Source organism: Chrysemys picta, unplaced genomic scaffold (assembly GCF_011386835.1).
Source record: "Chrysemys picta bellii isolate R12L10 unplaced genomic scaffold, ASM1138683v2 scaf163, whole genome shotgun sequence".
NCBI lineage: Eukaryota > Metazoa > Chordata > Testudines > Emydidae > Chrysemys > Chrysemys picta.
In genome coordinates this window covers 103,820-117,000 of record NW_027052870.1, presented here as the reverse complement: position 1 = coordinate 117,000, position 13,181 = coordinate 103,820, and the positions used below count along the sequence as shown (strand labels likewise).

Here is a 13,181-nt window from a genome sequence, read left to right as displayed (position 1 = left end):
GGGATTTCAGTTCCTAACTCCTATTGAAATGAATGGGATTTAGCTGCCTAAATACCTTTAAAAATCCTGGGTTCAGTCTCCTTTTTCCTTAGTTTTCACTTGTAATATGGAGGCAAGAGCAGGGGCGTTGTAAGAAAGAGACGAGATGTAATTCTTCCGCTCTACTCCACGCTGATTAGGCCTCAACTGGAGAATTGTGTCCAGTTCTGGGCACCACTTTTCAGGAAGTGTGGACAAATTGGAAAAAAAATCCAGAGAAGAGCAACAAAAATGATTAAAGGTCTAGAAAACATAACCTATGAGGGAAGATTGAAAGAATTGGGTTTGTTTAGTCAGGAAAAGAGAAGACTGAGAGGAGACATGATAACATTTTTCAAGTACCTAAACGGCAGTTACAAGGAGGAGGGAGAAAAATTATTCTCCTTAACCTCTGATGATAGGACAAGATGCAACGGGCTTAAAGTGCAGCAAGGGCAGTTTAGGTTGGAGATTAGGAAAAACTTCCTAACTGTCAGGGAGGTTAGGCACTGGAATAAATTGCCTACAGAGGTTGTGGAATCTTCATCACTGGAGATTTTTAAGAACAGGTTAGATGAACACCTGTCAGGGATGTTCTAGATGGTGCTGCCATGAGTGCAGGGGACTGGACTTGATGACCTCTCGAAGTTCCATCCAGTCTTTTGTTTCTATGATTTTCTTACCTCATGGAGGTGCTGTTAGAATAAATCCATTAAAAGCTGTGAGATGCTTCAACACAGAGGGGCCATAAAAGTAGATTAAAATGGATTTGCATGAGAGGCTAAAGTAGCTACAGAAGTGTACTCTAGCACACTGACATGTCAGGAGTGATTTTCCATGAGTCAATTTCTGGCCTCCCACTTTGAGACACCTCAAAGGAACCTGATTTTCACCCACTCTCAACAGGCTTTTTAAGGTATCTCAACTTGGGCATCCACAACGGCGACAACCCACATCACTAGTTAGTATTGAAAACATTACAACTAAACGTTATGTTCTTGTCTTCCTGTTTGTTGCTCTGTTGTACTGAATCTTGTGTGATATTTAGATTGTAAGCTCTTTGAGGCAGGGATCTGATTTTTGAAGCCTCACGCACATTGCTGGCTGTGCTAAAATAATAATAAAAAAACCAGCTTGATGATAAATGGTAGGTAATCCATCATGTCATCCTCTGACTGTAGTATACCGGCAATAAGGTGATATTGCTTTAAATAGTCTGTAAGCTCTCTAGTGGTGCTCACAGTGTTCTGTGTTTTAGAAGCTGCCAGGGCAGCAATGTGTATGTTTGGGATATTTTTACTACACATGGTTATTGGGGACTCATCTTTGCCCATATGAGTTCCTTTAATAACAATACTTGTGCTGAGAACAAAAGACACAACTCATGTGGTTTGGATAACGTATTTGCATTACATAAGCACCGTGTGATGTCACAATCCTTAAAGTCCTCTATGTACGTAAGGATTCATCACACTAACGCACTGGATAAAGTCAACACAGATGTCTTCATTAGTATGCATGTTTGGTCAGTTCAGTGCAACTTTGTGTTCCAGCATATTCTATTCCATGAGTTTAAGATTACAGATGAATGAATATGCAGACTAAATTTACTGACCCAGAATATCGCCTGGCCTTGCATCTACAAGATGTCATTTGCAACTGAGCACAACAAACACCTGGCAAACATTTTATTTCAAACTTCAACCACTTTTGAGTTACTTTGGAGCAAAAAAGCATGGACTTAATCTGTCACTTTATTCACATGCAGAAGTTGGAGAGCAGGGGAAGTTCTCTGGCCTGCGTTATACAGGAGGTCAGACCGGATGATCACAGTGTTCCCTTCTGGCCATGAAATCTATGAATCCATGAGTTAGCCGGAAGGAAGCGGGGAGAAACAACAACAGGATGTTTTAATACAAACTGTCTCAGAGCAGGGATGTATGCAGTGTAGTTCTGGCCTTGTTGACCCCAGGATATTAGAGAGAAAAGGTGCATGGTTTACTATCTTCCTTTGGACCAACTTCTGTTGGTGAGAGATACACATTTTCAAGCCAAACAGAGCTCCTCTTCAGGGCTGGGAAAGGTACTTGAATGGGGGTCCATTACAATATGTCCTAGCTATTTACGCCAAGCAATCTGTTCCACCTGGCATTTAACTATGACTCTCAAAGTACCTTTCCTGGGCCTGAGAAAGAGCTCTGTGTGGCTCAGATGTTTGCCTCTCTTACCTACAGAACTTGGTCCAATAAAGGATATTGCCTCACGCATCTTGTCTCTCTGAGCATGGTTCATAGCTGCAGTAAGTCAGTCAGTCGTAGCAAATGCTGTAGGAACAGCTCACACCCTGCCTGTCATTATCAATTGACAGTTTACTGAAGTCTTTGCAAGAGAGGTGGGTTTTATGGAGGGATTTGAAGGAATTGTGTGAAGATTGAGAGCGGATTCTGACCTTGCTCTCACCAGTGCAACTCCCTGGGCATCAGGGGAGAGACACGTGGTTCTCACTGGTGAAAGCGAGAGCAGGGTCCAGCCTGGAGCTCATGAGATAATAGCTGAGACGTGTACAAGTAAATGGAACAAGAGGTTCATGAATAGAGCAGGTCACAAAGTTTCCAGTGGAATAGATCTCCATCCAAAATGGAATAAAACATTGCACGGAACCATGTTACTTATCTCAGTACTTTGAATGGAAACCAGTCAGGCTCCCTGTGCACGGCTGCTCACCTGAGGGGCAGCTACAATGCCCAGTTCCCAGGCTTCCCACTCCAGGGTCCTCTTCCTGTGTGCTTCCTCTAGACTGCCCCTCTCCTCATATACCCCCAGGTTCCCCCCAAAGTCTCTTTCTCTCAGGACCCAGAAAAGAAATGTCGGGTGGAATAGCCATCCGCTCATTATTTTGGCCACCAATTCAGCCTAATATCTTATATACCAATTTTGATCTATTAATTTCTGGTTCCACATCTTCTGTTTTTACCAAGCATGATTTCAACATATTCCTTGAGTTATGGACCTAATTTAGTCTCTCTGTCTAGTTCTTTGCACCTGTTTATAATATTTATTATTGAAAACTGCTTGACCTATTTTGCCAACAAGTTTTGTTATTCTAGTATTATTTTATAATGTTTCATATACTTTTTACAGTAGAGCTCACAATTAGAGCAAATTTGCAGGCCCAGTCATCACAACATAATGGCAAGGAAGGAATTTGGCTATGGGGGAGTTTTGGAGACCCTCCCTCGCCTGCCCCCTCTGCTGTTAAAAGTAGTGTATGGTTGAGAGTTGCTTTACCGCGAGGCAGCCCTACCTTAGTTCACCCTTTGAAGCAAATAACTGTTGCTTATACTACTTGACCCTCAACCCATTGCTGGCACAGCTAATCCCTGAAAGGGGGGTGGGGTCCAAAGGAACATCATACCCACTTCCTGGTGGGAGGACCAGATCTCAGACTTAAATCCAATTATTTGGGATAACAAGTGTAAGAAGGGAGATGTGACAGCTCTGCCCCATAGGTTCTAAGGAGAGATATTAGATGGGATGGTGGCCACATGACTCTGTATGGAATTTTGAAGGGTTGACTTCCCCGAGCGCCCTTGCTGCAGCTGGGTGATCTCTGTCAAGCTTATCAGCCAGTGGACAGGTTCTTTTATTGTTTTTAATATGTTTTCTGTTCAAAGCTTTCACCTTAAAAATAAACGTCTTTGCCTAGAAAAGGTTGTGTGGTAACTTAAAGCTACTGACAATCATGCCGATTATAACCTTTGGCGAGAAAGCCAAGGAGAGACACTGGCCTTTAAGGTAGTCTGGCTTGCTAGGAATACCACTGCGCAGACAGGGAATTGTGCAGCAGGAAAACCACTCGTCAGGAAGGTGGGGAAGAGACTCACATCACTCTGAGAGGTGATGGCTGAGGAGCCGAAAGCGAGTGCCCTTGAGTAACCAAGGAGGAATACAAGTGCAGTTGCCCTGGTCTGTGACACACTTTTGTCAATAACCTTCCGTCTCAACCCACAACCCCTTATTCTTGCAATACTGGACATTCCACCACTGCTTCTACTAACGCAAGTTAATTCTGACACACCCTCTCTTCTAGGCCCCGACTCTCTGCATGTTTTAGCTGAGGCTTGACATGCAGCACCCTGAGCTATCCCAGTCCTGTCTGGTCTAGTGACTCTACACGTTCCCCTGAATCCTAATGTATAGCCCCTCTTGTTACTCCAGTCTCAGGCTTTTGCTCATCTTTGACATGCCCCTTAATCCTGACTCCTTCAACACCCATTCAATTGCGCGTGGAAACTTGTTGTAAAGTTCCTAACATTGGATTCTCATACGATCAGTCTACAAACCTTATTTTCTCAGGGAAAAAAAGTAATGAAAAAAATATTGTAATGAACATTTCCAAGTGTATCCCTGACTGGAAGTCCTAGGGGGATTTTCAGATTTATGGACTGCATCCTCATCTCCTACATTTATATTATCCTCAATATCTTGAGGACCCGGTCTACCGAAGGCAGGCGCAAAGCCTTCTCCACCTGCGCCTCCCACTTGACGGCTGTCAGCATATTGTATGGGACTCTGTTCTTTATGTATTTACGGCCCACATCCGGCAGCTCATCAGCTCAGGACAAAGTGGTGTCCGTGTTCTACACCCTTGTGATCCCTATGCTGAACCCCTGATCTACAGCCTGAGGAACAAGGAGGTGAAACATGCCCTGAGAAAAGTGATATACCAGACAATGAATGATTCTTTAGTGGTTGGATGATGATCATAGAATCATAGGACGGGCAGTGACCTCGAGAGGCCATCTAATCCAGTTCCCTGCAGTCAAGGCAGGACTAATTATTATTATTAACATTAAATCCTATTAACATGTTGATTTAATGTTCAATAAAGCTGGGGCAGGATCAAGTTACTACTGCCATTGATGAAGTCTGTACCATTCCCTGTTTCTTTCCCGTGTAATCGGCTTTTGTGTAAGATCTGGATTGTATATTGACCAAGGTTTGTGGCTGGTCCTTTGGGATCAGAAGAACCTGTTATTTGATGAGACAGGTTTTAAAGGCTCACTCATCTTTAAATCTAGAAAAAGGACCTTTTGTAATATTCAGAAATGCAAAAGCTGATAATGGACCAGGAACGACACCGATCTGCACTTAATGGACTTTCCTGTGAACGTTCAAACTAGAGTGGGGGTAATGGCTTCTGCTATGACTAAGCGAACCATGCATGGAGATGTGACTTGCCCATGTGACTCCAAACACCATCTTGTTACCTGTAATTTTCCACAATGAGAATAATGGGTTTCCCTTCACTTGGCAGAAGCTATAAAAGACCTGGGAAACATCTTCCATTTTGCCTCTTTCCTGCTCAAACCTCTGGACTATGGACTTTTACTAATGGGAGCATTGTAACACAGGGACTGAGGACTGATATGGAAGTAACCGAGACTTGACTTAAGCCAGCAGTTTATTCCATCACTCCTTCAAGCCTGAACTAAGAACTTGCAATTATTATATGTATTTGATTCCTTTAATCAGTTTTAACTCTCGTCTTTCTTTCTTTCTTTCTTTCTTTCTTTCTTTCTTTCTTTCTTTCTTTCTTTCTTTCTTTCTTTCTTTCTTTCTTTCTTTCTTTCTGTAAGTAAACCTTTGATTTTAGATACCAAAGGATTGGAAACACCATGATTTTTGTGTCTAAACAGACTCCCCTGCTGCCCTCCTTCCCCCCACTCCAAACAGCATCACAATTGTTCTGGAGTTGCCACTCCCTCCACGGTCCTTTTCCTTTCCAGGACACGGACCGAGTGGCTACCTGTTTTACCAGTTGGCTACCAGGCTGACTATTCTGGTCGCTGCCAGCTCCCATCCCTGGGGCCCCTGGGCCCTGCCCTCCCCATGCGTCTGGCTCTGGACACCACAGCCTCATGCTGCCCCTGAGACCCCAGCATCTGTGTAGGGCAGCCTCCCCCTGCCACCACCTGGGGCCCTGCCTGCTCTGGGGTGGGTCACAGACCCCTCCCCTGAGACTGCAGCCATGGCTCCCAGCACAGGCGCAGTCCTGCCCAGGGGTCTGCATCCACTGGACCCTGGGGAGCCCTTTATAACTCCCCCAGGCTGGTCCCTGATTGGCTGCTCTAGCCTCCTCTATGCAAATGAGCCCCACCCATCCCTTGAGGCTAATGAGGGCCTAGGTGCCCTGAGGGGGGCGGAGCTCGGCATGAGGTGACAGTTAAACCGACACAACGACACAACGGGGAAGGGGGGGACAAAGGGGCAGGGAGTTCAGGGGGAGGGGTAAAGAACAGGAGGGGGGATTTAGGAGAGGGCCATGGAGGGGGAGGACACAGTTTACATGGGTAGGGAAGGGGGAATTCCAGAGGGTGGAGAGAAGCAGATTTGAGAGAAGGTTGTGGGGAAGGGAAGGGGCAGGGGGCAGGAGTCAGGGAGTCGAGGGGAAGGGCCCTGTGGGATGGGGGAGATTGGGAGGGATCAGAGGGGAGAAGAGAGTTCAGAAGGCAGCAGATGTGGGGGAGCCAAGAGGAGGCTGGGAAGGAGAGGGGGAAATGTACAGGGGGAAGGAGCAGCTCAGGGTCCGTGAGCGAATTTAGTGAAGGGGTTTTCATGGGGGGGGGGCACTTCTCAGGCCTTTCCCAGGCCCCTGGCCCTGGCCCTGGCAGCTGCCACTCCCCCATCAGCCCCAGCTGGCCCCTCTGCCCTGGGCAGCGAGCTCTCAGGATAGGACTGTTCGCTCTGCAGCCTCAGCCCCCTCTTGATTCCCTGCCCTGGGGGAGCTGCTGCCCCACCCCCTCAGGCGGAGCAGTTCTCGGCTGACAGGACAAAGGGGGCAGCCGGTGTGGTGTTTAGATGCTGCATGTGATTATTAGAACTGAGAGCACTGGCTGTTGGGAGTCTGAAAGGACAGGAAACAGGAAGGGGAGGGGGGGAGTTGAGGAGACCGGGAGAGTTACAGAGTGTGCAGCTACAGCTTGGAAAAGAGACTTCCACTGTAAATAAAGTTCTGTTGAAGTTGTTAATACTTTGCTTGTTGGATACAACAATGGGCGAACAAGCATCCATGAAAGGACTGGGTTGCTACTGCTCCAGGGTGGGGGGACATTGCAGCCACTGGAGGTGGCAATGGACCAGGGGGTTTGGGTCAGTCCCATTCCCTTCCCCTGTGATGCCTCCCAGGGATACCCAGGGCTGTGAGACACTTTGCTACCACCTGCCCTTCGCGTGAGGAAGCCTAGTCAGTGTGTGCCAGGGGGTCACTCCCCTCTAGGCCTCTGCAGGTCTTGCTCTCTCGGTATAGGTTAGTGATACGCACCCACCAACCCTCGAGCATCGCCCTGGAGTATCCAGCCCCTGACCCACCAGACATGCAGAATTACTAGACCCGGTGTTCCCAAACTGCATCTTACCAGTTACACAACACTACACAGCTCCATTTAATGCACCGCACTCACACTTGTTCACACAGAAAGCAAGTATGTTTATTTAACACAGGGATTCAAATGATAACAAGTAGAAATATTAGAAACAAAGGGTTACATATAAAATAAAATCATGACATGCACACTCGAGCCTAAACTTGATGAATAGGCCATTGTCCTGTCATAAGAGCAAAAGCCCCAAATCCTTCCAATCAGGTGTGGCTGTGATCTTCTATTCATGAGACAAGCACACAGTCCTCTTGTCTCCTCAGTGGGAAGATGCAGAGTTTGTCTCTTTATCTACAGTTATCGTCCAAAACTCCATTGTGTGCACTTGTAGGACAACTCCCGCTGCTTGTCTTTTCCTGTCCAGGACACTCTGTGAGCACTTGATTAACGTTTTGCTCAGACTGTAAATGGTACCCATTGTGAACCATACAATACTCAGCGTACCTGTAGATAGACCGATAAACATCTTTTGTCTGAAAGAAACCTGTTTTTCACCTTTTCTCACCAGTTTCAAGTCACAGACCTTAAGAATATAAGTTTCAGTCTATATAGATAACTCCTTACATGGTATCTGTACATACATTTTGCAATGATTAAGATGACCAGTGTGACACAGGCTTTCAGTAGAGGCCTGGCATGACACGCTTTGGTGAACTAGTATGTAGATACCAGGCCCAGAGGATCCCGGAAATCCTAATGCATCCCTGTGTCCTCTGCCAGTTGGCACCAAGAAGTCCCTGGGTCACACAGCCCCAGTAACACTCATGCTACTGACCAGGGGAGACCCCCAGAGTAGAAGAGACTGAGATAAAGGGGAGCAAGGCTCAGGGTGGGGAGGACTGAGTCCCAACCCCCCCAGGGTCTCTCATTTACTCTGTAGGGACAGCTCTGCGCTGGTGCTGCAGGAGCCCAGGGTCAGAGCTGGGGTGTCCTCTCTTTTCCAAGCTGAAAAGTCCCAGTCTTATTAATCTCTCCTCATAAAGATTATGGCTATTACCTCTTTTTTGTTGTTGTTTTTTAAAAATAAAACAGAAAGGGATTTGACTTACCATGACCAGAAGGTTGTAAATCCTGATTGATGCCAGGAAAGAGGATTTCTAAACACTCCAGAAATTGCTGGCAGGTTGACTCCCCTTTTTTCTGTATGTGAATTAACAACTTCCTGATTTTGATCACTAAGTTCTCTTTTTGATAGAAGCTGTTGTACTCCTCCTCTGTGATGATGGACTGGGCAAGTAACTCATCCAAGATGTTATCAGGATCACTTGGAATAGTTTCTACCAGCTCTTTGCGTTTGGTGCATAGAATCCTGTATTTGTCCCCAGTGGCCATTATCACTGAATCGCAGGATCCGCAGTGATTTGCTTTTAAAAGACAGAAGACACAGGATTCGTGACGCTGCTAGAGGCAGCTTCAGTTCAGCGAGTAACTGAAGGAAAGTGCCTTGTGCGTTATCATGAGATTGGCCATTTCAACAATTTGAGAGACGGACCCACCAGACTCCCCTCTTTCCTGTTGAAAATGGAATAGTTCTGTAATAACGACTGGAAATTAGCTCTAGCAGTGCACTGGGGTTCATGAAAACTGGGTGTTAGTCCCCATGGGGTTGAGACAGGGCCAACTCCAATAATGCTGCCAAAACTGAACTGCAGCTCTGGCTCATTTACACCTTCCCGGCTCACTGTGTCAAAGCTGCTGCGGCTCTGTCCCTCCTTTTACCCATCTTTTTACCCGTGTTTTGCTAGTTAGAGACCAGCATGTCCTGAGGGGAGTGGGGACCACGCTGCTGAGACAGCTGTTCCTTTTCTAAGTGGGAATGGGGAGATCTGCATGCAGAGGGTCCCTCCCTTGAGCAATCCACCTCACCTCTGTCTCTGTACATTTCAGTTATGAATGATGGAATTTCCCCACCCCCCATTAAGCCCCACCCCCATTTTTTAGGATTGCGGACATTGTATTAAAATCAAAGGGAATGTGAAAAATCAAAGGCTCCTGTGAAAGTTAATGCTGCTTCAGGCTGTGTTCATTTTGGGGGTGGACTTACTGCTGGTGGTCAAGGGTGGGGGAGCTGCAATTCCCAACCCCACCTCCTTGGGGTTCAGAGATTATATTGCAAAGGTGGCTCACCCCATAATGTCCCCATAAAGGAAATGGAAACGTATGTCACAGAGTCTCTTCTGCACCCAGATCCCGGAGGAGCATTCCCACACCACCACCAAGCCCCTCCTGAGAATTCAGGATTTGGCCCACAGATTTGTATTTTAAGTTTTCCAATCTTTTTAAATAGCTAATAGTATAGTACTTACTCTTTTTTGTTGGAAGCTAAACTGATCACAGCTCTTAAAGAGGTGTCTGTTCAGCTGGGTTTGCCTTGTGCCGTAAAAATAAAGAGTCAATAGGAATCTGAAAGTAAAACTATTTCAGGGAGGTTGGGTCACAGCCTTTCCTTTGCAATGATCAGAAACCACACAGCTGCAGAGTGTCAGCAAACAAAACCTACCTCCTAACTGGAACTTGGGCTGATGCCCAGCACCATGGGTGTGCCCGGCTTAGGGTGCAAATTATTTGAGCTCAGTTTCATGGCACAGCCCGAGTCCAGTGCAGTGTCAGGCTGTCTTTCATCTCAAAGCAGGCAGGCTTCTAGCATTTGTGTACAAGCACTTGAAAAACTTATCTGTAATAGAGCCCGGACTGTGGCCTTGCAGGGAACAAAACTGATTACATTTTCTGATGGCCTTCTTTGCCTCCCTCGAGAGCCACAGATCTTGAGTTCAAAGGGAGCCCGCCAGAGATCCCAACCCCAGAGCAGACACATCCTACATCAGCATCATTTAAGGTTGATGGTGGATGAAGGGAACGCCTTCACAAACACTGAGTGAGTTCGCCACCAATCCGATGAAGTCACAGTGCTCAGATGTGTTAAAGGAGGATATTGATATAATAGGCATCACAGAAACCTGGTAGAGTGGGGACAATCAATGGGACACAATCATTCCAGGGTACAAAATATATCAAAAGGACAGAACAGGTCATGCGTGGGGGGAGTGGCACTATATGTGAAAGAAAATGTAGAATCAAATGAAGTAAAAATCTTAAATGAATCCACATGTTCCATAGAATCTCTATGGATAGTAATTCCATGCTCTAATAAGAACGTACCAGTACGGATCTATTATCGACCACCTGACCAGGACAGTGATAGAGACAATGAAATGCTAAGGGAGATAGGAGAGGCTATCAAAATAAAGAACTCAATAATAATGGGGGATTTCAATTATCCCCATATTGACTGGGTACATGTCACCTCAGGACGAAATGCAGAGACAACATTTCTAGATACTTTAAATGACTGCTTCTTGGAGCAGCTGGTACAGGAATCCACAAGGGGAGAGTCAATTCTTGATTTAATCCTGAGTGGAGCGCAGGAGCTGGTCGAAGAGGTAACTATAACAGGACCGCTTGGAAACAGTGACCATAATATAATAACATTTAACATTCTTGTGGTGGGAAGAACACCTCAACAGCCCAACACTGTGGCATTTAATTTCAGAAAGGGGAACTATGCAAAAATGAGGAAGTTAGTTATACAGAAATTAAAAGTTACAGTGACTAGAGTGAATCCTTGCAAACTGCATGGACACTTTTCATAGTAGAGGCCCAACTTAAATGTACACCCCAAATTAAAAAACACAGTAAAAGAACTAAAAAAGAGCCACCGTGGCTTAACAATCATGTAAAAGAAGCAGAGAGAGATAAAAAGGCATCTTTTAAAAAGGGGAAGTCAAATCCTAGTGAGGTAAATAGAAAGGAGCACAAGCACTGCCAGATTAATTGTAAAAATGTAATAAGAAAAGCCAAAAAGGAGTTTGAAGAACAGCTAGCCAAAAACTCAAAAGTTAATAACAACATGTTTTTTTAAGTACATCAGAAGCAGGAAGCCTGCTAAACAACCAGTGGGGCCCCGGATGATCGAGATACAAAAGAGCACTTAAAGACGATAAAGTCATTGTAGAGAAACTAAATGAATTCTTTGCTTCAGTCTTCATGGCTGAGGATGACAGGGAGATTCCCAAACCTGAGCTGTCCTTTGTAGGTGACAAATCTGAGGAGTGTCACTAGAGGAGGTTTTGGAATTAACTGATAACTTAACAGTAACAAGTCACCAGGACCAGATGGCATTCACCCAAGAGTTCTGAAAGAACTCAAATGTGAAATTGCGGAACTATTAACTATGGTTTGTAACCTGTCCTTTAAATCAGCTTCTGTATCCAATGACTGGAAGATAGCTAATGTAACATCAATATTTAAAAAGGGCTCTTAGATGTGATCCCGGCAATTACAGACCAGTAAGTCTAATGTCAGTACCGGGCAAATTAGTTGAAACAATAGTAAAGAATAAAACATAACTACACAGAATACACATTAATGATGATTCCACACACATGATGATTAGTAGCTGAAATTTGATTCAAATCCCAAATAGCATGTTTAGAAGCAAGGGTTCCAAAAAAGGAGAGACCTTGTAAAACAGAAAATTTTGATGCTCTGCTGTATTTGTGGTTGTGTTAAAAATTGAATACTGTGACTTTAAATTTTGGGCATGTTTCCTGGAACTGCTTGCATGCTAGGGAGCTCAGTAGAGCAGCACACAATCAGGGCTTAGCAGCAGTCAGTCAGCAGGTACCCAGTGAGTTGTGCCTCTCTGTAATTGGCAGTAGCCTATGTGCTCTCCCTCTGATTTTTGAGTTGTTATGTATTATTGTTCTGGCTCCTAAGAAACAAATTAGCAAGACATTGTGAACTTCCAGCAAGAGTATTTTATGTTTTCTCTAACTTCTCTGCTTGTGTGCCACAAAACATAAAAGACACAATCTCATAAAAAATGAAATAAAATTCTGAAGCCAAATGCCCTTTTGAAACAGAAAAAATGGAACCATTTCATTCTGGTAAGGTTGATCTTATCGAAGCACTTCACTTTTCCTTTCCCTTTCACAGGGAGGAGCCTAAATTAGGTTTCCCTAAATCCATGATTGGAATAGCGAAGCGAAACCTCACTAAAAGCCAAGCAGCTTGGAAAGAATGGGATGAGCACAATACAGTAGAACCCTGTTTATCAGACCCTCCATTATCCGGTTCTCCATATTAACCCAACAACCAGCACACACAGGTCCAGAAATGAGCAGTATCTGCTATGGTCACTAGATGGCGATGCAGCCTCGCACTTTCCCATTCATCCGATTATCCGAAGTTTTGGTTAACCAGTCTGGCCCTGGTCCCAATTCGATGGGATAAACGGGGTCCTGCTGTCCTTGCGAGTGATCATTTGATGCAGTTGATCTGCTGCAGTTGTTACTCCTTGTGGAAAAGTACAAACTGCAAAACTGATGGGAGGGGCCTTCGGAGGTGGTAGGGAGGGGTCACGCTGTTACCTGCAATGTACACAGGCCTCGCAGCAGGGATGCACCTCGGGCTGTTAAAAGTGCATCACAATAGTGAAGCTGTTGTCAAGATGCTATTCTGTGCAGAGGATTGTAAGACAGCCCCTTACGGATCTGATGCCTGAATACCACTCGAGAGCATTGAGGTGTGTGAAGAGGTCACCGTAACTGAAAAGACAGAGGTTATGACTGTGCTGCAAAGTCACTGCCAGGTATTATCTAGCAGGCCAGGCCTGACTCACAAAAGTTGCCTAAGATTAACACTGTGGGATCACAACCTGCACCC

The 13,181-nt window shown here is 45.3% G+C and overlaps 1 long non-coding RNA gene across 2 annotated transcripts; it reads right to left on the bottom strand.

The window, feature by feature from the left end:
- Positions 1–7,483: 7,483 nt before the first annotated feature.
- Positions 7,484–9,916, bottom strand: LOC135978190 (uncharacterized). 2 transcript variants are annotated; one of them, XR_010595604.1, is made up of 3 exons: positions 9,764–9,916; positions 8,507–8,969; positions 7,484–7,901 (listed from the first exon to the last, which is right to left on the bottom strand). It is a non-coding gene; the product is annotated as an uncharacterized LOC135978190 (long non-coding RNA). The 2 variants fall into 2 exon arrangements; XR_010595605.1 differs by having other exon boundaries at positions 8,507–8,821.
- Between the last annotated feature and the right edge of the window lie 3,265 nt (positions 9,917–13,181).